Source organism: Heloderma suspectum, chromosome 1 (assembly GCF_057233095.1).
Source record: "Heloderma suspectum isolate Gila_16-S chromosome 1, 16-S_ref, whole genome shotgun sequence".
Classification (NCBI taxonomy): domain Eukaryota; kingdom Metazoa; phylum Chordata; class Lepidosauria; order Squamata; family Helodermatidae; genus Heloderma; species Heloderma suspectum.
The window spans coordinates 62,776,286-62,800,000 of NC_139458.1; the positions used below are offsets into that span (position 1 = coordinate 62,776,286).

Consider the following 23,715-nt stretch of genomic DNA (forward strand, 5'->3'; position numbering starts at 1 on the left):
TTTGACTGGAGACTTTAATGTCTCTGTAAGAAACTTCATTTATTTTATGTAATTTTATTAAATTTAAACAAAATGTACAAGTCAGTTAATTATTTTATTAAATATTAATCGTAGGATGCTTTGAAGGTCACCTATTTATGATGATAATTTCTTGGAGGGGGCATGTTTTGCAGAATTTGACTCCCAACAAATATCGGGGAAATTGAAGTCCCCCATTACATGGGGGATACTACATCATACTACGTACTACATCATGTAGTATGATACTACTACATACTACATCATGCTTCCTTGGAACCTTGGAAATTTGCTTTTCAAAAGTTTCATCCTCGTCTTCTCCTTGATTGGGTGGCTGGTACTAGATTCCAACCACCATGTTCCTTTTATTCTTTGCTCCATTTATTTTAACCCAGATGCTCTCGATGGGGTTACCAAGCTCATCCTCCTGTATTTCTGTGCAGAGATAGGTATTTCTCACATATAGTGCAACCCCACCTCCCTTTCTGTTCCTCCTGTTCTTTTTGAACAAGTTATATCCTTCAATGGCTGTATTCCATCATGGGAGTCATCCCACCAAGTCACAGTTACACCTATCAAGTCATAATTTCCCTCCTGTATTAAGAGTTCAACTTGAGCACACTACGGGAGAGAGTGGAGGACAGGAAGGCCTGGCGTGCTATGGGGTCACGAAGAGTTGGACACGACTTAACAACTGAACAACAACAATTAAGAGTTCAAGTTCGTTCTGTTTGTTTCCCATACTCTGGGCATTAGTGTATAGACACTGAAGACCATGTGCTTTATAGTCTGGGTTTCTTCCTACATGTTTCTGAAGACTATTATTGGGCTCTATTAGAGGTGTTCTCTCTGTTGTGGTGCATGAGCCTGCATCCATTGTTACCCCCAACTTTATGTCTCCCTCCCCTGTAGGATTCAGTTTAAAGCCCTCCTGATGAAGTTCTTCATGCTGTGGCCAAACAGCATTCTTCCCAGCCTTTGTGAGGTGCAACCCATCACTTGCCAACAGCCCATCTTCCAGGAAGTATAGCCCGTAGTCCCAGAATCCAAATCTCTTACGCCGGCACCACCTTCATAGCCAGTCATTCATCCCGAGTATTTTTCTTTCCCTTTCTTTCCCTCTTCTAACTACTGGAAGGATGGATGAGAAAACTATCTGGGCCCCACGGTTCTTGAGTTTCCATCCCAAAGCTTCAAAGTCTGACGTGATTTCTTCACAACTCCGCTTGGCAGTATCATTTGTTCCCACGTGGATGAGAAGAAAGGGATACCTGTCAGGGGGCTTTATGAGTGCAGGCAACCCTTCCGTCACATCTCTAATCCGTCCTCCTGGGAGACAGCGTACCTGGCGAGTCCATGGGTCTTCGCAACATACTTAGGTTTCAATCCCACGCAGCAAGGAGTCTCCCACTACTACTACTCTTCTTGTTGTTGTAGGCCTTGGTTTCATCACCTCTGCTTGACTGACCTTCAGCCTCTTGCTCGCTCTCATGCACATTCCCCTGTAATTCTTCCTCTGCAGGCTGTCCTCCAGTCTCATCCTCAAGTACCTGTAAACGGTTCCATAGCTCCACTGCCTCCACTGGTGCAGAGTGGCTTCTAGTTCTTCTGCTCCTGTCACCCTTTTCCAAGGAGTATGCTCTACTTCATTTTTCCTCACCTCAGCATTTCCCTCTTCTGCCTCAGCTTGCTGTTGCTCTTCTAGCTTCTGTTCTTCACTTTGCTGCTGTAGTTCCACCGTTCTGTCCAAGAACTCCTCGTGTTCTCTTATTCCCTGGAGGGTCAATACTTGCTGCTCCAGTCCTCTTACTTTTTCTTCCAGCAGCGTGATCAACTTGCACTTGTTGCACGTGTAGGCCATGTTGTTCTCAGGCAAGAAAACAAACATGGCACAAACGCTGCAGGTCACCACCACTGTAGAGTCTTTTCCTTCCATAGCTTCTATTCCCTTTTTGTGTCTAGCTTTCTGATTGTTCTAGAGTGGCCTGTGCCTAGTCCTCTACTCACTGGAGGTTAAAAACACCGGCCTACTGGTATGGAAGTGTGTGTTACAAGAAAAAGAAATTAAAATAAGAACAATAAATTTAAAAAAAACAAACACATTAAAAAACTCCCCCTTGACCTCCCTTGCTGAACTCCCCTGGCCAACTCGTTTGCTCTCCCTGCTCGCTTGCTCTGATTGCTCTCTCTCTAGAAGCTTGCTTGCTTCTATAGTCCCTAGACCAGCTGAAGCAACTTCCACTGCTCTGCTCAGCTGGGAGGCAGGAAACAGACTGAAACTTCCTGCCCACACAGCTGCTGGGAGTACTCAGGCCACACACCCTCAATTCAACTGGAGCTCTCAGGAGCACCTGGTGAGCTCACAGCCACACATAAGGAAAAGGACAGCCCTCTGGGCTTCCTCCAGCCCACTTACCTCTTTGCCTTTGTCTCCTCTTCCACTGCAACTCACCTGGCCAATTCCTGTTTGCTCGCTCTGATCGCTCGCTTTCTGGGAGCTTGCTTGCTTCTATAGTCCCTAGACCAGCTGGAGCAGCTTTTTCTGCTCTGCTCAGCTGGGAAGTGGGAAACAGACATAGGCATACTGCCTCTGATACTGGAGGTAGCATATAGCCATTAGGACTAGTAGCCATTGATAGCCTTCTCCTCCAGTCATTCTGTGAGAGTGCCGATAACACACTCTCAAAATTCCAAATGTGCCCAACCAATCTAAAAAGGTTGGAGAACCCTGACATAAGTGAAAAAAGTGCATGAGGTAGAGATTTCCCAACTGTTTTACTTAAGCCTGGGGACAAAATAGTTTTTGTGTGATAGCTTATTTGTTTTTTCTCAACCAACTCTTCTGTAACATCAATGAAATCTCTTTTCCCTTTACTCAACCTAGGTGATAGAAACAGAAGAAACAGTAAGAAAATAATGACTATGACTTGGAGCAAAAGAAAAAAGGTTTTGGTAGATAAAACTAAACACAGGTAATGATGGAAGTCCAAAGTGCACAAACATCAAAATCCCAGCAGGACTTACACACCTCAGAATGAATTTTGAAATCTGCCACTGTTAAGGAAAATTAAATATCAACATCCTTTGCTTGCACACCAGATGCCCAACATTAGATTACACAATGCCACTTGGACAAAATACATTCTCAAGACAAAACCAAAATCAATTGCATGATAAAATAGTGACACCTCTGGGTACTGAACAATTAGGAAACTCGCCAAATGTGCAAGAGAGTATATAAAAAGGAAAGGCATGCAAAAGCCAAAAGAGAGCTTTTCTTCACATCTTTAAACATTGCTATTCTTGAAGTCTCATTTGCTGTAAATTATAGGATAACTAGTTATTGCATCATCAAATCTCAGCTCCTTTTGAGCTGACAGGGTCATATACTCATACAGATAAACTGGTCAAGAGCAAAACATAGTTTAGAGAGGAAGGTCATACTGCACTGAAATAGGACTCTTACAGGATATTGTTCTTTTTGAATGCTTTTATTTAACACTCAATCTCTGTCAAAACTCCCCCTTTATTGCTTCATTAGCGTCTATGTGATTCCAAGTAAGTTCAAATAGGAAAAGGGGGGGGGGGGAGAAGAATGAGCACATTCAAAATGGTCTTTATTGTGTGAAGTTAACTCCAGACTTATTAGGCTGTTAACACATTTGGAGGTTAAGAGGCACTTTACACATTAACTGCATAGCAGTCTAATAACCCAAGCTCAACCTCCCCAGTGTCTGCATATAAAAAGTGAAAAACTGACAGGACAGCCAGAATCAACTTTCTATTGCATCTGCCTATCAAAATCACTACTTTCTAAATCAGTGTATCAAATTATGGAAGATCATTTGTGTATATGCCATTTAAAAGGGAAACAAGTGTTGTGTTTTGCTTTTTTAGCCCTGTCTTCTAGGACACCCCGAGTTCTTTGTTGTGAGTTTAGCACATTCAAGGCAATCCTGTAGCATGAATGAAGCAAGACCGTTATATCTGAGCGCAATGCATGGAATTCCTCCGGTGCCAGCAGGATCACTCAGAAGTTGTGATCTCTGACATTTCCATAGAATGTACAAGACAAAATATCCCAGTGGACTGTGCTCTTTGCTTCTTACTTTACAAGTTTGACCATTTCATTGCCAAGGCGGCAAGGCATATGGGGAGTTTTCAGTGCCAAAAACATGCTGATCCTTCTGATAGCATCTACCATCCCTGAAATACAGAAGGACTTGGAGAGAGTCCAAGTCAAAATTACATTCTAAGGGCTGGACAACTGCTAATGCACAGAAAAACAGGACATCTACTTCACATCTAGCTGTCAGGAAGACACATTTCAATTGAGGTACTTGGGGTAAATAGGTACAGCAGTTACCCATTTGGTACACACAGGTTGGAAGAGAAAGAAGGCTCAGTTTCTATGCCTTTAACTAGTAAAAAAGGGACAGAAATGAATAACAGAGCTGAAGTTACAGGACATTCAACATAGTATGTTATTATCCTTCTGCCATAGTTAGCAAACATCATCACTGGGCTTCTGCTTTTGAAAGAATTCTGGTTTTGTCTTTCATCATCCTGATCAAATTCATGAGTTTTCCACGACAGCACCTAGACAAGCAAAATGCACACATAGTGGAATAGGTGTTACATGTGATCTTGATATACAAGATATTGACCCAGTTCGCACATGATGACTATCCATGGTTTCTTTAAATCATGAACGAGCAGGAGCGAGCGAACTGGCTTCCACCCATCCACCAGCTCCTGCTGAGTTTAACAACTGAGGGAGGCTCTGAGCCCGGAATTGCGGGTTGTAGAGTTGTGACCCAAGAACAAGCCATAGGTTAGACCTCTGGGTTGTCCGTCCCCACAACAACCTATCCTCCTTATTCACAGCTATCCATGTTTTAAACAACCCATGAGTGATCATGACCTGCAAACTGGGTCCCAAAATATAAATTTAAAAATGCTGGTTTTCCTCAAAGAGTGGATGAAGGATAGTGACCATGGCCGCAGAGGCAAATCTGTCTATCACATTGCTTTTTATCATAGGCTGGGATGCTCTTGTGCAAGCAGATTCAACCACAAGGTATCTGTGCAGCCTACTGTGAAGAACAGCGGGCAAGTAAGTTTTCCTCATGGGTAGATCCACCTGCAGGAACTCCTGTTTGCAGCTCTTTACAGCACCCTGAGTTGCTTTCCCACAAGTGGATCCATTCATAGAAAAGGTAAGCAGCCTGCTGTGAGGAGGAAGAGGCTATGCACCTTTCTCAAGATCAGCTTGCTGAAGTTCAGCCTGCTGTTCTCCAAAGCAAAAATGGATGGCTTTCTTGAAACAAGACCTACTAATAAGGAAGCTGCTCAGCCTGCAGAAAGAAGTGGTAGGTCATGCAGCTTTCCTACAAGTACATCATCGCTCTGCAGCGAGTCTCATGTTTGTGATCTAGCTACCATGTTCATGTGCATTTTGTATACACTCTCTTTGTATATGTGTGACAAGTACTCTTTCTGTGTGTGTGTGTGTGTGTGTGTGTGTGTAAACGTATCTCAAATTTGAGGCGGAATCTTAAATTACAGCTCTCAATGGTCAGGCTCTCGCACTTCCCTACTATAAGCTACATACAATGTATTAACCTATTTATTTAACAATATTTATGAATCGCTTATATTAAAGAAATTTCTAAGCGATATACAGAGGACAAGATTACCTTCCTGGGAATTACCTTTTTAATACATGCCAAAACCCCAGAAGAGTTGGAGCCTGCCTAATTTGCAGTGAGTTCCAGACAATCGGTGCTACAGCACTGAGGGTCTTATTCCAAGCTATGATGGACCGAACTGCCAAAATCTAGAGTACAATCTGGGGGATCTCCTGATGAGCATAGGAACCGAGCATCCTGGTAGGGGACAGGGCCAGGCCACTCGTGAAGCAGGGTGAAGCACCTGGATAAGAAGGAAGAGCTGGGAGAGCGGCGAATTGTGCTGCTCCCCCAGCCCCCGCCTGGAGAGCCCACCGCCATCTCCAGCAGGCGTGAGTGGTGAGAGAGCCCTGCCAGCCACTTTCCTGCCATGACATTTGCTGCAGCAAGAAAGCCGCTGCACGGCTGTTCGGTCCTCTGTTGCTGCAGGGTTCCAGGTCTCTCATGAGATCTCAGCACATGCCCAACGTCGAGATCTTGCGAGAGCCTGGAACCACCTAGATTTCAGCCCTCCTTCCCTGTCACTACACAACTATCTCTCCCTGCCACTGCCACCCCCAGCTTTGCTCCTGCAGGGGCTCTCTGGGAAGGAGGGTTCCATGGAGACAGCAGGGAGGGAGGGTTGCATGGTGGCGTGAGTTCTTCTGCTTCAGGTGGTAAGAATGCTTGTGCCAGGCCTGGTAGGGGATCAGGCAATCTCCTAAGTATCCTGGCCTTGATTTGTTTAGGGCTTTGTAAACAAGAACCCAAACCTTAAACCTGTCTGAACAGCATATAGGCAGCCAGTGCAGTTCCCTCAGCATAGGTGTAATGTTCTGGTTATAAGCCACTCCTGTTACCAACCTGGCTGTGACATCCTGCACCAACTGCAGCTTCAGGCCAACTTTAAGGGCAGCTCCCATGTAAAGCGCATTGTTTCCACCACAAGCCTGGCAGACTGAGGACAAAACTATGAATTACATGGTGTGTGTGTGTGTGTTTAAAGTAACTAATTTAAAAATGAAAATAGGGGCTATGTGGGTGAGAGGCTAGGATTAGGACCACAGTGGGCCAGGAGGAGAAGTTTTACCTTTCCTCCCTGCCTAGGTCTCAACAAAAATCCCCTTCTCCCTGAAGTTATTAGCTCCAGGAGGGGAGCAGCCATTTGTGCCAATAGGTGCTCTCCTCCAGGGCTAAAAGCAGCTTCATAGAGAGGAGGATTTTTGCTGGATTATAAACTTCCCCTCTCCACCTACCATGGCCTTAATCCTGATCTCTCTCTCTCTCTCTCTCTCTCTCTCTCACACACACACTCATACACACACACGCGCATGCACACACAAACACAGAGCAATTTGGGGGTTGCTTTCCCTTCCCAGATACATTAAATTCAACGCATTAAGCGAAATGTGTAGTTTGACTGAGTTCCATGCTTTGAAGACACCATCCTGCGCACTGTCTCCAAGGGCTAATTCCTAACCAAACAGCCTTGTAGAATGCTAGCCTCAGGACCTGATTCTCAGACTGAGCAACTCCGCTCTTGAGAGAGGACACTGCCTAAGCTCTTGATCCCTTTTCCTGATTGCTGCCTTGGATCATGAATCCTGCCTGTTTTGGACCTGCTTCTGGCCCAACTGGATTGACAGGCAGCTCCCTACTCAGGCCCAGACTTCACCCGCCTAGAGGCTTACCCTTGCTGAACTCTGGCTCTGCATCTGCAGGCATGCTCACTGTATGCATGGTGACTTATGTGCTCATTCTTTAAAAAACTGGGCAAATGTTGAGACTCCCCCATTTGTCTATGACAGCCTTCCCCAACCCGGTGCTTTCCAGATGTGTTGGATCACAAATCCCATAATTCCCAGCCAGCATGGCCATTGGTACCAGTTTGGGGGCAGGCCAGTCTATAACCACTGCAGAAACAGTTCACTGATTTCTGTCCTCCACTTTCCATCATTTAGGCAGTTCCTGGTATACAACGGGGCTATCGAATAACTACGAATATCCTGTCAACGCCTAATATAGTTTGATTCGCTGTAATTATTTATTTCAAAACTGAGATTTGTAAGCAGTCTTGGGAGTCTTTTTTGAAAAAAATACAAAAGCGAGACAAAAATGGTTTTATAATTAATATTATCTTATTACCCAATTGCAATGTTTCCTTAGGAGCTTTTGGTGACAGATTCTGGACTAGTTCACAACATACTTCACCCTGACTTAAGATCCTCTTTGCATGATAAAGGAGTGGTTACAGGTGCCCTCTGCACCGTAAGGTGTCGATGACATAAGAGCAGAATGCATATGGACATGCTTATGTAGGCCCCATTTCACTGGCTGCCTATTAGGTACTGAGCAATGTACAAGGTTATATTATTGTTATTATCATATAAAGACCCAAACAAAAGACTGCCTTCCTTTATATATACCCAGACAACATTTAAGAACTTCAGAGGTCTTGCTGGTCATTCCAAAATGAATGGAATATTGCCATGAAGAACCTCAATGGCTGGCCTTCTCTGTACACCCATCCTCTGGAAAACCCTCCCTCGTGCAGTTCAGGAGGCAGAAAATGTAACATCTTTTAAATGCCTCCTGAAAACACAGCTCTTCACACAGGTTTCCCCTGGGCTATAACTGCTGCTGGGTTTTACCTTGGTTTTATATGGTACTTTTAAACTTTTAAAGTTTTATATTATGTCTTCTCAAGTTGTATTTTATGGTTTTAATTGTAAACTACCCAGGGAGCCTCAGCTATTGGGCAGTATAAAAATGTAATAAAATAAATACATACATTTCCATGATCTTCCCTGGCTTGTGACATCAGTTGACACTTTGTGTATGTAGTGGGAAAGGACAAATTTCTACCATGCAAAGAGGAGCTTGAGCAGGTGCTTTATCAAAAGTCTTTTGAAAATATGCACAAACTTTGCCAGAACAGGCACTGAAGGTGGGATGGGAACATGGACAGCACAGTTAGGAGAACTCTGGTGAAGCATCTGGCCTTAAGAAATCACAGCTTAAGAGCGCAATTGTGAAATACAAAGCTTGTGAAAAACAAGGCTATGTACTTTCAGAAGTACATAGAAACTGTCAAATTCATAGATGTAATGTTTTAGCAAAAGCACAAGCAGATGTAATATCTTTTACAACAAAAGTATTTTTTAGCTAATACAGAAGTAGTACAAAACCTTCATGAAATAAAACACAAGTGTCCTGAGTGATTAAAACATGAAATGTAACTAGGCGTCAATGGAAGTGATTAAGTAATTCAATCATCAAATGCTGTGATAGACTGATTCTATCATGCATGCATCCACATTTCTTTTGGTATGAAAGAGATATAATGAAAATAGTTTTATTTTCATTGTGTGGAGGCTTACAGATCAAAGCAGTGATCCAGAGTCTCACAATGATGAGAAAACTCAGTGCGTGGAGAATACCTTTATGTATATGAAGTTTTTCTTCCCATAGAAGCGATTTGCTTCAAGTCTCTGTGGATCCTTTGAACTGCACACCCAGAATGTTCTGCAGAATTTGCATTGGAACAGACAAATATTAATTATGTAAATAGCATTTTTAGTTTGCAACAGCCATAAAACACTTCATCAACAACTCTGTGCTGTGGTGCAGGTTTGTATTATGACCATTTTATGGAGAATCGTAGGTTAGAAGCAATGACTTCTGTTACCTCCTCCCTCCAATTCTAAATGCAATGTATTTTCTACCATAGCACATCTTCAGGGGAAAATATATTGTAGAAGGTAACGGTAAAGTAATGCTGAAATCCAAAGGACTCTACAGCCATGGATCTTTAAGCCCAATTCTACTAATATCTCTAAACATATAGTACATGTACTGTTACTAAACTACATAATGTAGCTCAGGCTTTTACTACACGTCTGTCTAGAAACACTGTGCCCATTAATTTAAAATGCTTAAAAACCTCCTATAGCTTCAGTGTTGAAGAAAGATGATGAAATGTGAGGAGGTGATAGCTTGTACCCTTTCTCAGCCTTCAACACACATACATATTTAAATTCTAGAAATGCAACAGGTGTTAATAGTTACAGGTTTCTAAATTTCTTCCGAAAAAGGTTAGCCACATAATACTTAGAGAGAGAGAGAAAAAATCAGTGATGCATTTAGAAGTTCAGAATACACTACTCTGTCTGTGGTACATAGCATATTAGTAGAGCACATATGATTAAGGAGAGAAAGAGCGAGCGAGAGAGAGAGAGGCTGCTATGTAATTAAAAAAAAGTTTCATACATGTATTAAAAAACGTGGTCACAACTTTTATGAAAATAATATTTACTCTTGAATACTGTCAGGTATTTCCTATCTCCCACAAAACTGTATTTTTTTTCCAACTTAACTGAAAAATAAACTGTTGATAAAGAAATAACTGAGATTAACATTTTATAAAATCTAGCGAGGGGGCTGTTTTGTGAACAAAAAGTTGATTTACAATGGCCTGAACATTATTAAAGTCCACTTTTATGCTGCAAAATCTAATAAATATTAGGAACAAAAACATTACATGGTTCTTCTTGATCTAATTCTAATGGCACAGCATTATTAGTTTCTTATGTATCATGTTTCCAGATACTGGGTGTTGAAAGATTTATTCATCTTGAGTTGTGCCCCAAGGTAATTTGGTTTTTAAATAACTTGAATTCTACAGTTATAACTATCCCCTCCCAAAACTAAGACTGAGCAGACAATCGTCCTTTTCAACAGAAAAAAAAGGAATCCGATGGTTTAGGAATTTGTGCTTTAAAAGCTACAATTTTCATTTCCCCTCTTTTTATTTTTATTTTTTGTATTAGCCCCTCAAATTGCAAATGCTCAACTGTCACAGAAGATCAGTGTTAGTGAGCCGCCAATATTAATCTTTTGTTTGAAATGTATGAAGACAGACAAATAAAGGAAACATCACTAAATATCATCCTGAAGAAGCAGCAGATACGGAAATGATAAATAACATAACCTATGAACACTAGTTGCAATGCTGTTGAGTAGAAGAAATTTCTAAATATCAAAGATAGTGGCATCATAGTCAGGTGGTCCATAAACAAACAATAGTCAATTTACGACATTGGACCTTTTCTTCTTGCTATACTACTGTAAATAAGCATGCTCTCTTTGCTTGTCTGAATTCTACATGCCCATTTTCAGAAATGCTGCATCAGATAAGTAACACTGTCATGTTCGTTTTGTCAACTACATGCTGATGATCCTTTTCGATCTCCAGTTTGGGAACATTATCAAGGTCAGGAGCAATCGCTCAGAAAACCCCTCCTGATTCACATGTATCTAGTAATTTCTGTGGAAAGCTTTTGGAAATAAATAAATGGCACAGTCATAATAATGCACAGTCAATTCATTGCTTTTCTCACCACAGAAAATTTCACAAGTCTCATAAAAAGGCATATTTCACAAAGAAGGCACATTTAAGGTGAGGATTGTATATGCATATATTAATCATATACAGACACTGTACATTAAAAATTGCTTTGCAATGCCAGTGCCACAATCAAGATGATTTATCATCTTGAAGTCAAACTTCTCTATGTGTTGGGCAAATGCCCACCTCATTCAACTCCTCCGACCTCCAGTTTTGTGTGTGTGTGTGAGAGAGACAAATCAGTTGTAAGGCATTTACAACTGATGCACATATCACAAAATTATTTCTGCCAAGCTTCCTCCATGACCTGCCCGTGGGACATGACATGCTCCGAGATGCATTGCTCTATCAAACTGAATCTTTCCAGGACAATGCAAATTATGACAAATTCCATCATCCTGCATTATGCGCTTCATGCTAATCTTCCTAATTCGAGAGAATCGGGAGGGTTTGCTGTTCTGCTGAAGGGCACGTTGTCTGATTGAATGATGGTGAACCAACATTCACAATCCCCCCCCATCTTCTAATCCCAGCTGTGGCCACCTCTGCCCTACAACTACCATGCAACATTTTCTGTTATAAAATTTCCTGCCCAGGATTAATTTAGGATCTATGTGGTCTTTTTTGTTGTTGTTGTTTCAACACATAATAAAATATCACCAAGGATTGTTCTGCGGTCTTGGGAGTTAAAGGGTATTTTATTTTTAGAACAGTATTCTTAAACAAATGTTGCCCACTGAGTCTTCCTGCTGACTTCTCCGAGGCTGTCAGCCTGTCACATTGGGAATGCACCCTTTGTGAGAAGTTAAACCATCTCCCATAGTGGCTTTGGAAGCAATCATTTCAATGATAGGATTCAGGCAATTTCCAGTCTCAAACACTTTTGACTTTGGGATGCTTTGCTGCTGGCTCAAAGCAAACAGTCAACCTGCAAAACATTCTTGAACAAATCTCCAAGAAAGATTACTCTTGGACAATTCCTCGCTGATTCAGAAGGTGGCAGTGTTACTACACAAAAGAAACACGACAGACAGACATGATACTCTAATCTCTTGTTCAGAAACAAACATATTTAAGAGATACCCATATTGTATACCACAGCATAATTTACTTATAACAGTAACACTTAAACATGAAACAGTTTTCAGCTACAACCATGATTATGCCATTAATGGCCCAAAGATACCAACCACTAAAGATCATTGGCAATCTCTTTATTTTATCAGCATCACCATCACTGGTAGAATCTGCATTCTTTAAAAGTGTCCTGGGTGGGACTGGGAAGGCCTTTAGGGATAGAAAGACTCAAATAAAACAATATTATTTTTTCGGTGAGATGTCTTCTTTATTTTTTTAACCAGGATCCAAATCTTTCACTATAGCCATACAGTAAAAAAAAGGGGGGGAGGAGGGAATCCAAACAGCTCTGATAACTAGAAACGTTACTTTGGCATAAAAACAACAAACAAACAAACAAACAAACAAACCCTTATTTCACATAAGTAAAATAATATCATAGTTCTAAAAAAGCCAAACTTCCAAAACCACTGTACTGCTTTATTAGCGACTTGTATTATTTCCAAGCAATTCTGTTGTCTAGGAAAATGTGAATTTCATATCTAATTTTCTTTTATTTAAAAGAGGATAAAGAGATATATAAAGGAATTAGAAGCTCTATGCCTCAAGTAAGAAGTGAATATATCCATTCATTAGTCAATGCACCTGATACTGAAGGTCTATTCTTAGAGCTACAGTTATAATTTCTCTTGGGCTGCTACTTTAAATCAGAACACAACGGCTATTTTTGAAAAATGAAGCACAAACCATATTTCCTTTCTAGGTGAACAAGCTTTTCAGAAAGAATAGACACACACTTGAAGCAGCAGTTCAAATATGGGCAACTTTTTATTTAGCATTTGCATGCCAGGCTTTAAAGGAAATCCTGCATAATGGGTTTGATGTGTTACTGAGTCTTTGTACATGCCTAATAAATACACAGCAGAGATCCACATTAAAGTATTAGTAAGAAGAGACAGGAAGATCTTTAGCTTTGTACTTCATTCCCAGCGAGGCTCAACCCTCAGAGGTAAATGACTATGTGAGCACCCTTTCAGAAAAGGCACTGGGTACACCCTGTGCATGCTGCAGCTTGTTGACATGAACCAGGGCAGGCAGACACCAATAATACATGAAGTGTGGTTCAGAGGCAATTAGGATCAGTTGTCAAGGCCAGGCCATTAATGAAAGAACATGTCAGAGGAGCTGGAGACTTCAATGGTTGAGGGCAAGAAGGCGATTTAGTGTGACAGATCGAGTCCTTCCAATGTCCTCAGTGGTACATGCTAATACCAGCCTTAACAACCTTTTGTGGCAGTGTATAATGCGACTAACATGGACTTTGATTCAGCAAAATGACTGCTGCCACTGTTAGTCTGTCTCATTCCAACATCAGTAAAAGCACTGCTTCAAATAATTACCCACTTCCTGCTCCCTCCCCTTTTCTTGTCTAATGCAGTGGGCTTTTATGCACGCCATACAGTTTTTCGCTAGAAGGTCACAACATGTACCCTGCTGTTTTCTATTTGTGTTTATGCAGTGTTCTTTCCATTTATTAATAGCTGAAATAATAAATACTCCCTACCACTAACCTCAGCATAAAATAAAATTAAGAACTCAGCAACAATGGCTCAGTACAAAGCCAATTACAGAAAATCAAAGCAGGAAAAGCTGTCCTATGTGTAAATTCCATGGGATGTGCAGCAAAATTTTGGGGAAATATTGCTGGCAAAATATTCACCTTGTCCTTGAGATTAAAGGCAGGCGGGAAGCACCATCTCTATTAAAATGGAATGCTTGACCTCTGTCTTGACGCTGCTGTCCATCCCTATTATAAATGTAATCTAAACTGAATTTAAATAATTTATAAGGAAACCTGCATTTGTGAAAATTGTTAAATAGGAATGTTACATGTAAATACCAGAAGTAATCATAATTTTAAACAAGTACTATGCATGGAACGTATCACTGAGGTTCCATAATATCAAATAAAACTGAAGTATAACTTCATATTTTGGCGTTGATTACTGTTTAGAATCATACTATCTGCCTCACTGCTCTTCATGGCTTAAGCCTGTTATCACCTACAAATATCTGCATTCAGTGCCCAAATATGTCCTACTCTCTTCTATCTTATTCAGAATGTCATAATCATTTAAAATATACTGCAAAACAGTAGGTGGGTTAGGAAGTAATTGTAATGTAGTTGAAAACAAAGCAGTGTATTTAATGGAAGTGGCCATTCAGTTGCAGTGTGCATTCAGAAATTTCTCCAGGCAGGCCAGTTAAAGTGACAAAAGACAAAAACGCAGCTTGATCTTTCAGTCCCTTACTTCCTCTCCTTTCTTTTTCTTACCTTTGGTCAAATGATGTAGATCCACTCCTCTCACTTTTGTCACTTAGCAATGCCGTGAGTGACCTTTCCAGAGGCAATACTTAGTTATGACTGACAGGAAAGGCTGTTTCTGGTGGGATGGATTTGCTCCCCTCTGGTTTATTGTCACGATACCCTGCCTTCTTCAATTCTTTCTCCTCCTATAACTTTTTTCTTCCTTTAAAAATATGTGCACTCCAGAGGAAGTTTTCTGATCAGCAGCTTATGCACCAAATCAAACTGACCTATAAACTCAGTGAAGCTGGAGGGAAGTAATGTTAAATTACCTGAAGGACTACACATGCATGCCCTTGGATACCGTCCTTGGATTGTAGATTCACTGCATTCAATGAAGTGAATGTGCAAATTCTAAGAATTCCCACTTACTTTGAGAGTTCATTTACATTGAACTGATGTTTTCAGGGTAAATAGCACCTAAAAAATAAGTTCAATGCATGGTATCTATAAAAATGTTGAACACTGTCCCCTCATTCACCTTAGAACTGTCAAATAAAGTGGGAATTCTTAGAATTTGCATATTCACTTCAGTGAATACAGCAAATCTACCACTGAAACAGTAATGGGGTAAAGAATTGTTGATCCTTTCTGCAGTGTGAAGGCATGTTTTGCCCTGGCTATTAGCTGCAATATATTTTTGGGAAGAGGAGTGTATTCTATATCCAGGCCTTCATCACTGTAGTTCCCAGCTTCTCTTTACAAGCCAGGTTTCTGCCCTGTCAACATTTCTTCTTCCAGTTTTTCTAATTATCGGTTGCAGGGCTAGGCACTTGGTAATGAACTATGTAGACTGTCATTTTCTGTGATGTTTTAAAGGATTTCCCCACCACCCATCTGTCAGGAGGTTCCTTCAGGTATTTCATCTCAACGGATCCAAGCTGGAACCCAGCTCTTTGTTCTCAAATGATTCTTCCCTCTGTAAACATTCTTATCTCTTATTTCACCCTTCCCTGTCCTTTGAACTCTACAGAATTGATTCAACTAGGAATTATTTAGAACCCACATGTTCTAGTCTGGATAAGGTAAAGTCAAAGAATCGGCAGTTATCACCATCCTATACATACTAACAGCAAACTCAGCTGGGTCAAGCAAAATGGGTCCACCCATAAATAAGGTAGTGGTTTCTACATACTTAGGGGACTCCCTACGTATATACATTTGAAAATTAAAAGAAAAAGTAAAATGGGGGATCACATAAACAGCCCAATGTGGACTGAGCATGCTCAGTAGTCTTCAAAAGCCACAGAGAGTTGAGTGTCAGTTGGAAAAGAAAAACAGAAAACAGGAGGGGGGGGGGAATTTGCCCGTTTGAACACCTAACAATTTATAATATCCCAGAGAAGCTAGCTGGCTCCCTGAATAGAAGCACTTCTGGGGACAGAATGCAATGTTTTGTTGCTGATCCCACTTGATACATATTTGGGAATTTTGTCTTTGTGTGTAGTGTGGGGCAAGTCTCTCCTTTTTTTGCATCTTTACAGAATGTGCAGATTATTAATGATCTGAATCGAGCTCGTGTAACACTAGAAAGTGCCTCATCATTGCATTCACACAGAGCCCGCAAGCTCAGTATGACTATACAGATATCTCAAATGCTGTGGTATTCCTGCTTGACATAAAACATTCCTGGCAAATACAAGTAATATTATTCACTGTAATAATGGCATATGTACTACTTATTCCCTTCTGTAACTACACATTTCTAAAATGTATTCTGCCTCAGTAAAGTCAGGGTTAAAACAGGGCTTCCTCATTTATTAATTCATGCTTTAATAATAGTTGCCATGTGGAAATGGCAATAAATATCATTAAAAGCATTAGGATCAAAGACCTTGAATAGATAGGTGGCAAATGTAATTCATACAAATCCTCATATTTCACACACACACACACACACACACACACACACAACTTTAGAAGTAGTTGTTTCTAATGATAAATCTTTCTTTATAATTATCTTTTCCAACAAATAATGAGCTTGTTTTAATAATAAATAAATGGGTACATTTTTCAAGCCTAGTACACAACTCAACTCACCAAAAAGCCTTCATTGCAAATAACATCCTGTTGAGCATTTTAGAATGAAAAGGCATGAAGTAGAATTGTACACATTATTTTAACACACACAGCCCTCCATACCAGCTAAAATGCCTAAAAAATTATCTGCCAAAAAAACTAACCACCACATACACTGGGGCTGCTAGCATGACATGACAGCATCCCATGGCTGTGGCCATTTTAAATATGCAACCACTGCTCGGGGGTTGCCAGGTCGAATGTGGGTTATGCAAGAGTTAAACAACCCATACACAATCAATGGTCTGTTTTAGAGTTATGCAAGGGTTGTTTAACCCATGCAAAACCCATGCTCGCCAGGGTCGCAGGGGATAACCACCCCATATGCAATTTGGTGCCTGCAGGCACCACAGCTCGTCCAAACCCAGTCAATATGCCACACTCAATGGCCAGGTTCGACGATCACCATGGCTTTAACATGCCACGATGGCTTCTTTAAGCCACAGCACATGGCTGGCATCATTTGGCTAATTGCCCGCCTGGGCATGACTTCTTTGAGGGGAAACAACCTTGAAATAACCCAACAACAGGCCATGGGTTGAGGATTGTTTCCCCCTCAAACAAGCCGTGCTGTCCAGGTTTGGACGACATGACAAGCCACGCCCAGGTGAGTAATTAGATAAATGGCACCCAGCACATGCTATGTTTAAATCATGGTGATTGTGTGAACCGGGCCATTATGTTGTTGTACAGGAATGAACTATGGGGTGGGGGAAGGGAATTGTGCTGTAACTTTTTTCCTTTACTCCCTACCCTAAATACTGTATTAGATCCATCCCCTGCATTCCGTGATAGGAAGGGCTCCTACTGACCACAGAAAGCATGCTGGGAATGTTTTATGTCAGGAATCCCACAGAGGAGGGGGGAGGCAACTGTTACCAATTCTACTTCCCCTTGCAGCCCCTCCAGAATCTGATCCAGAAGGCCCCCCAACCCTCTGGGGCAGAATATTGGAGGGCACAAGCAGCTGCAGGGAGGGGGCGTGATTGTCAAAAGTCATCCCCCCTTTCTGACAGCAAAATCAACATCTGGGTCTAAGCCATAGAAAATACAAGTTGCTTTTTGAGATATCTCTCCCCACGACCTGTGTTCGATCCCAGTGGAAGCCGAGTCTCAGGTAGCTGGCTCAGGTCGACTCAGCCTTCCATCCTTCCGAGGTTGGTAAAATGAGTACCCAGCTTGCTAGGGGAAAGGCAGTCACGACTAGGGAAGGCAATTGCAAACCACCTCGCTATAGTCTGCCATGAAAATGCCAGCGTAAGCGGCGTCCCTCTAGGGGTCAGTAACTAATGACCCAGTGCTTGCACAGGAGGAACCTTTCCTTTCCTTTCCAAGGGTGGTTCAAGAGGGCTTTAATAAATCAGTTGAAACCAAACTGATTTCACAGCAACTATGAGATAAACAACAGTTTGTGGGTAAATTAACCAAAATGGAACTGGATCGCAAGGGTTGATGTTTGGGATTCCCCAGATGGCCCCACCCCCTTTCCCCAATCACCAATTGATTGGTGGCTTCCTGGCTTTTGTGCAATTCTTTCAGATTCAAAAAGGTTGAAATGTCTCTCCTAAGGCTTAGTTATAGGCAGTAAGAGCTGTTAAGCTAAAGCATGCTGGTATTTTGGGTATCTTTGATCCCACCCTTTTGCCTCTGGACCACTGGAAGGCACCCCCTAAGAGCCTCTCGGAAATGGAATTTAGCCCTGTCATGTACAGACAAATGGATGAAAACAGCCACAATTTATAACTGAAAAACATGACTAAGAAGAATAAGTCCAATGCAGACAGGAATGATCAACTATCTGCCTAATGGACCTACCAGAAAGAGGACTACTGTAGACTTTTCCAGACAATGTATACCCTCCCTGGACTGTGTGCTTGCTGTCAGGCAAATCTCAGAGGTAGAGGGAGGTGTGATTTTGGACACATACACACATACCTTTGGAGCTACCATTATCCCTCATGATCATTGCCCGTCTTGTAAAGATGTGCCTTTCAGGTGTTGCTTTTTCTTTGTTTGCCCATTTATTCCATGATGTTAGTCCATATCTGCACTGGGCCATTAGCCAACAAAACAGCAAGACAATGAAAACAGTTATAACAGCCAAACGGATGCTAATTTACTGTAAAACAAAAGCCAAAACCATGTTATGCACATGGCTGAGCACCTCATGTGGTCTAGTCATGGCCAGAGCTGTGCACATTCTGTTTTTCTATGGGAGAGTACAGTAAATCCACAGAATGTGGTGCTTTGCACAGGATTCAACCTCATAATAACCTCACATTTTATCTTTAAGAAAGTGAATTTATAGCCCTTATTATTGCAACGATAAACTTTGGGAATGCTCAGAAGCAAGGGGCTGGGTGGGGTGGAGGAGTAACACTTCTTATGCTAGAGATTGAGATTTTCCTGGTGCAAATATTAAAACAGAAGAAATACTCATAACCCTGGTGAAAATAAAACCAGTTTGCTATAGCCTCTCTGGATGCTTTCCCCTTATTTCTGCTATCTCCAACTGCACCAGACATGACAGGCACTGGCATCTCATAGTGCTACCACCCTACCCCCTGCCTTGATGTGATGTGTCCTGTAATTTCAGGTCTCCAGGCCCCTGTTGCAATACAGAACCTGAAGAAATCAATTTTAACTCTTCAAAGATCATGGGCCTTTGCTCAAGGTCCCAGGAGGCTCCCGGCATCCAAGATAGGCACAGCAGCAAGCACTGCTCTCTATGATTTGCCTCTCCCCAGAGAAACTGGACAGAGGAACCAGTATCCTGCCCCTGACAATTGCTTTGGACCTGGGAGGTTCCTGAGTCTAAGGCAAGCTGTGGTAATAACCGCCCCATTTGTGCTGCCCTTGTAGGCACAGGAAAGAAGGCTGTGTGTAGAGTCCTGCTTCATGTGATGCAGCCCTGTTTTTTTTCTGCTTTTTGACAGCGAGTAGAAGATGTACCTCAGCCCTCCCCAATCTGATGCCCTCCAGATATTTTGGACTTCAATTCCCATCAGCCCCAGCCAGTATGGCTAATGGTCAGGAATGCTGGGAGTTATAGTCCAAAAGATCTGGAGGATGCCAGGTTGGAGAAGCTTATGTAGCTGTTTGTGCTGGCTTTGTCTCAAAAGTTACAGAATCAGGGCTAAACCACATTACATTAAATGTGTAGCATGTAGGTGATGATAACATTTTCTTTTACTTTTATGTAATTGTGTAGGGCCCTGATCTGGTTCAGGTTAACTGTGTCTGTTAGGGGGGCTAAACTTTCCCACCTTGGTACATTTTTTCTTTAAATCCCCCCCCCCCGCCCAAGGCACAGGGGCTTAAGAAAGAAAGAAAGAAAGAAAGAAAGAAAGAAAGAAAGAAAGAAAAGCCACCCACTGGTGCCAACGGAGAGTTTTTTCTTTCCTAGGCCCCTGTGAAGGGATGGGTGGTGATTAAAAAAAAGTAGCTAGGTAGGAAGGTTTAAACCCCCTCCCATCTGTGCACGGTGGACCCAATCTGGATAAGGATTACACATGCTTAAACAAAAGAAAAAGTTACAATCACCTACATGTCGCTCATTTAATGTAGTGTGTAGTCTGGCCCTAATGGCTATGCAACTTGGAGCCACTAACTACTTCCTTCTCCTCCAAATACGATCTTCTTAAAGGGCTCTTCATGCACTAAGCTCTAAGGGCAAACTAGCGAATGATATGATCATTGGCATTGGAAGCTACACAAATGAAGACCGAATTGGAGAAGGTGTCTGATGGATCTTACATACTCCCACAATATCAACCATCCTTTTAATCTTAATTATTTGTTTATTACATTTATAAATTGCCTTTGTACTGACTGTACTCAGTGCAATGCATAATAAATAGGATATTTATGACAAATATTTGGGGCAAATTACATTTATATTTCAATAATAAAGGACATGTCATCAATGATCTTACAGTAAAAGCATGGGTAAAATACGCACCCCTTCATGGATCACTGCCTTGTTGTGGTGAAGGGGCTTGCGTAACTCAGTGAAGCCACAAGCTATGCCATGCAGGGCCACCCAAGACGGACAGATCATGGTGGAGAGTTCTGACAAAATGTGGTCCACTGGAGAAGGAAATGGCAACCCACTCCAGGATTCTTGCCAAGAAAACCCCATGGAACCTATCACAAGGCTAAAAGAAATGACACCGGAAGATGAGCCCCTCAGGTCGGAAGGTGTCCAATATACTACTGGGGAAGAGCAGAGGGAATTTCCAGGTAGCGCCAGAAAGAGTGAAGCGGCTGGGCCAAAGCCGAAAGGACACTCAGCTGTGGATGTGTCTGGTGGTGAAAAGAAAGTCCGATGCTGTAAAGAACAATATTGTTTAGGAACCAGGAATGTCAGATCAATGAATCAAGGTAAGCTGGAGGTGGTCAAACAGGAGATGGCAAGATTGAACATCGACATCTTGGGAATCAGTGAACTAAAATGGACAAGCATGGGCAAATTTAATTCAGGTGACCATTATATCTACTACCGTGGGCAAGAATCCCTTAGAAGAAATGGAGTAGCACTCATAGTCAATAAAAGGGTGGGAAAAGCAGTACTGGGGTACAATCTCAAAAACGATAGAATGATCTCAGTACGAATCCAAGGCAAACCATTCAACATCACAGTAATTAAAGTCTATGCCCCAACCACCGAGGCCAAAGAAGCTGAGGTTGATCGGTTCTATGAAGACCTACAACACCTTCTGGAACTAACACCAAAAAAAAGATGCCCTCTTCATCATAGGGATTGGAATGCTAAAGTAGGAAGTCAAGAAATCACCGGGGGAAACAGGCAAGCATGGCCTTGGTGTACAAAATGAAGCAGGACAAAGGCTAATAGAGTTTTGCCAAGACAACACGCTGATCACAGAGAACATGTTGATCTTTTCCAACAGCACAAGAGGCAACTGTACACATGGACATCACCAGATGGTCAATATCGAAATCAGATTGATTATGTCCTTTGCAGTCAAAGATGGAGAAGCTCTATACAGTCAGTAAAAACAAGACCTGGAGCTGACTGTGGCTCAGATCATGAGCTGCTTGTTGCAAAATTTCGGCTTAAATTGAAGAACGTACGGAAAACCACTAAACCATTCAGGTATGACCTAAATCATATCCCTTATGAATATACAGTGGAGGTGAGGAATAGATTTAAGGGATTAGACCTGACAGACAGAGTGCCTGAGGAACTATGGATGGAGGTCTGTAACATTGTTCAGGAGGCAGCAACGAAATCCATCCCAAAGAAAAAGAAATGCAAGAAAGCAAAGTGGCTGACTGATGAGGCTTTACAAGTAGCTGAGGAAAGAAGGGAAGCGAAAAGCAAGGGAGAAAGGGGAAGATATATCCAACTGAATGCAGAGTTCCAGAGAATAGCAAGGAGAGACAAGAAGGCCTTCTTAAATGAACAATGCAAAGAAATCAAGGAAAACAACAGAATGGGAAAGACTAGAGATCTTTTCAAGAAAATCGGAGATCTCAAGGGAACGTTTTGTGCAAAGACAGGCATGATAAAGGACAAAGAAGGCACGGACCTAACAGAAGCAGATGAGATTAAGAAGAGGTGGAAAGAATACACAGAAGAACTATACAGGAAAGGTCTGAATGTCCCTGGAAGCCATGAGAGTGTGGTCACTGAACTTGAGCCGGACATCCTAGGGAGTGAAGTCAAGTGGGCGTTAGGAAACATTACTAACAACAAAGCTAGCGGAGACGACGGTATTCCAGGTGAGCTATTTAAAATCCTAAAAGATGATGCTGTTAAAAGTGCTGCACTCAATATGCCAACAAATTTGGAACACACAGCAGTGGCCACAAGACTGGAAAAGGTCAGTTTATATTCCAATTCCAAAGAAGGGCAATGCCAAAGAGTGTTCAAACTACCATACAATTGCGCTCGTTTCGCATGCCAGCAAGGTGATGCTCAAAATCCTACAAGCTAGGCTTCAGCAGGATATGAACCGAGAACTACCGGAAGGTACAAGCTGGGTTTCGAAGAGGCAGAGGAACTAGAGATCAAATCGCCAACATTCGCTGCATCATGGAGAAAGCAAGAGAATTCCAGAAAAACGTCTATTTCTGCTTCACTGACTACGCTAAAGCCTTTCATTGTGTGGATCACAACAAACTGTGGCAAATTCTTCAAGAGATGGGAGTACCAGACCACCTTACCAGTCTCCTGAGAAACCTGTACGAGGGTCAAGAAGCAACAGTAAGAACCGGACATGGAACAACCGACTGGTTCAAAATTGGGAAAGGAGTACGACAAGGCTGTATATTGTCGCCCTGCTTATTTAATTTATATGCAGAGTACATCATGAGAAACGCTGGGTTGGATGAGTCACAGGTCGGAATTAAGATTGCCGGGAGAATTATCAACAACCTCAGATACGCAGACGATACCACCCTAATGGCAGAAAGCGAAGAGGATCTAAAGAGCCTCTTGATGAGGGTGAAAGTGGAGAGTGCAAAAGCTGGTTTGAAACTCAACATTAAAAAAAAGAAGATCATGTCATCTGGCCCCATCACTTCCTGGCATATGAAAGGGGAAGAAATGGAAGCAGTGACAGATTTTACTTTCTTGGGCTCCAAGATCACCGCAGACGGTGACTGTAACCATGAAATTAAAAGACGCTTGCTCCTTGGGAGGAAAGCTATGGCACACCTAGACAGTATAGTAAGAAGCAGAGACATCACCTTGCCGACAAAGGTTCGTATAATCAGAGCTATGGTTTTCCTAGTAGCAACGTATGGCTGTGAGAGCTGGACTATACGGAAGGCTGAGCGCAGAAGAATTAATGCTTTCAAACTGTGGTGCTGGAGAAGACTCTTACGAGTCCCCTGGACTGCAAGGAGGTCCAATCAGTCCATCCTAAAGGAAATCAACCCTGAGTGCTCATTGGAAGGACAGATACTGAAGCTGAAGCTCAAATATTTTGGCCACCTAATGCGAAGAGAAAACTCTCTGGAAAAGACCTTGATGCTGGGAAAGATGGAAGGCAAAAGGAGAAGGGGACAGCAGAGGATGAGATGGCTAGATAGCATCACCGATGCAATGAATATGAACTTGAGCACACTCC

The 23,715-nt window shown here is 42.0% G+C and overlaps 1 protein-coding gene across 10 annotated transcripts in view; it reads right to left on the bottom strand.

Moving 5' to 3' along the window:
- Positions 1-23,715, bottom strand: part of DPH6 (diphthamine biosynthesis 6) — a 372,137-nt gene that overhangs the window by 177,560 nt on the left and 170,862 nt on the right. The window lies entirely within an intron of this gene.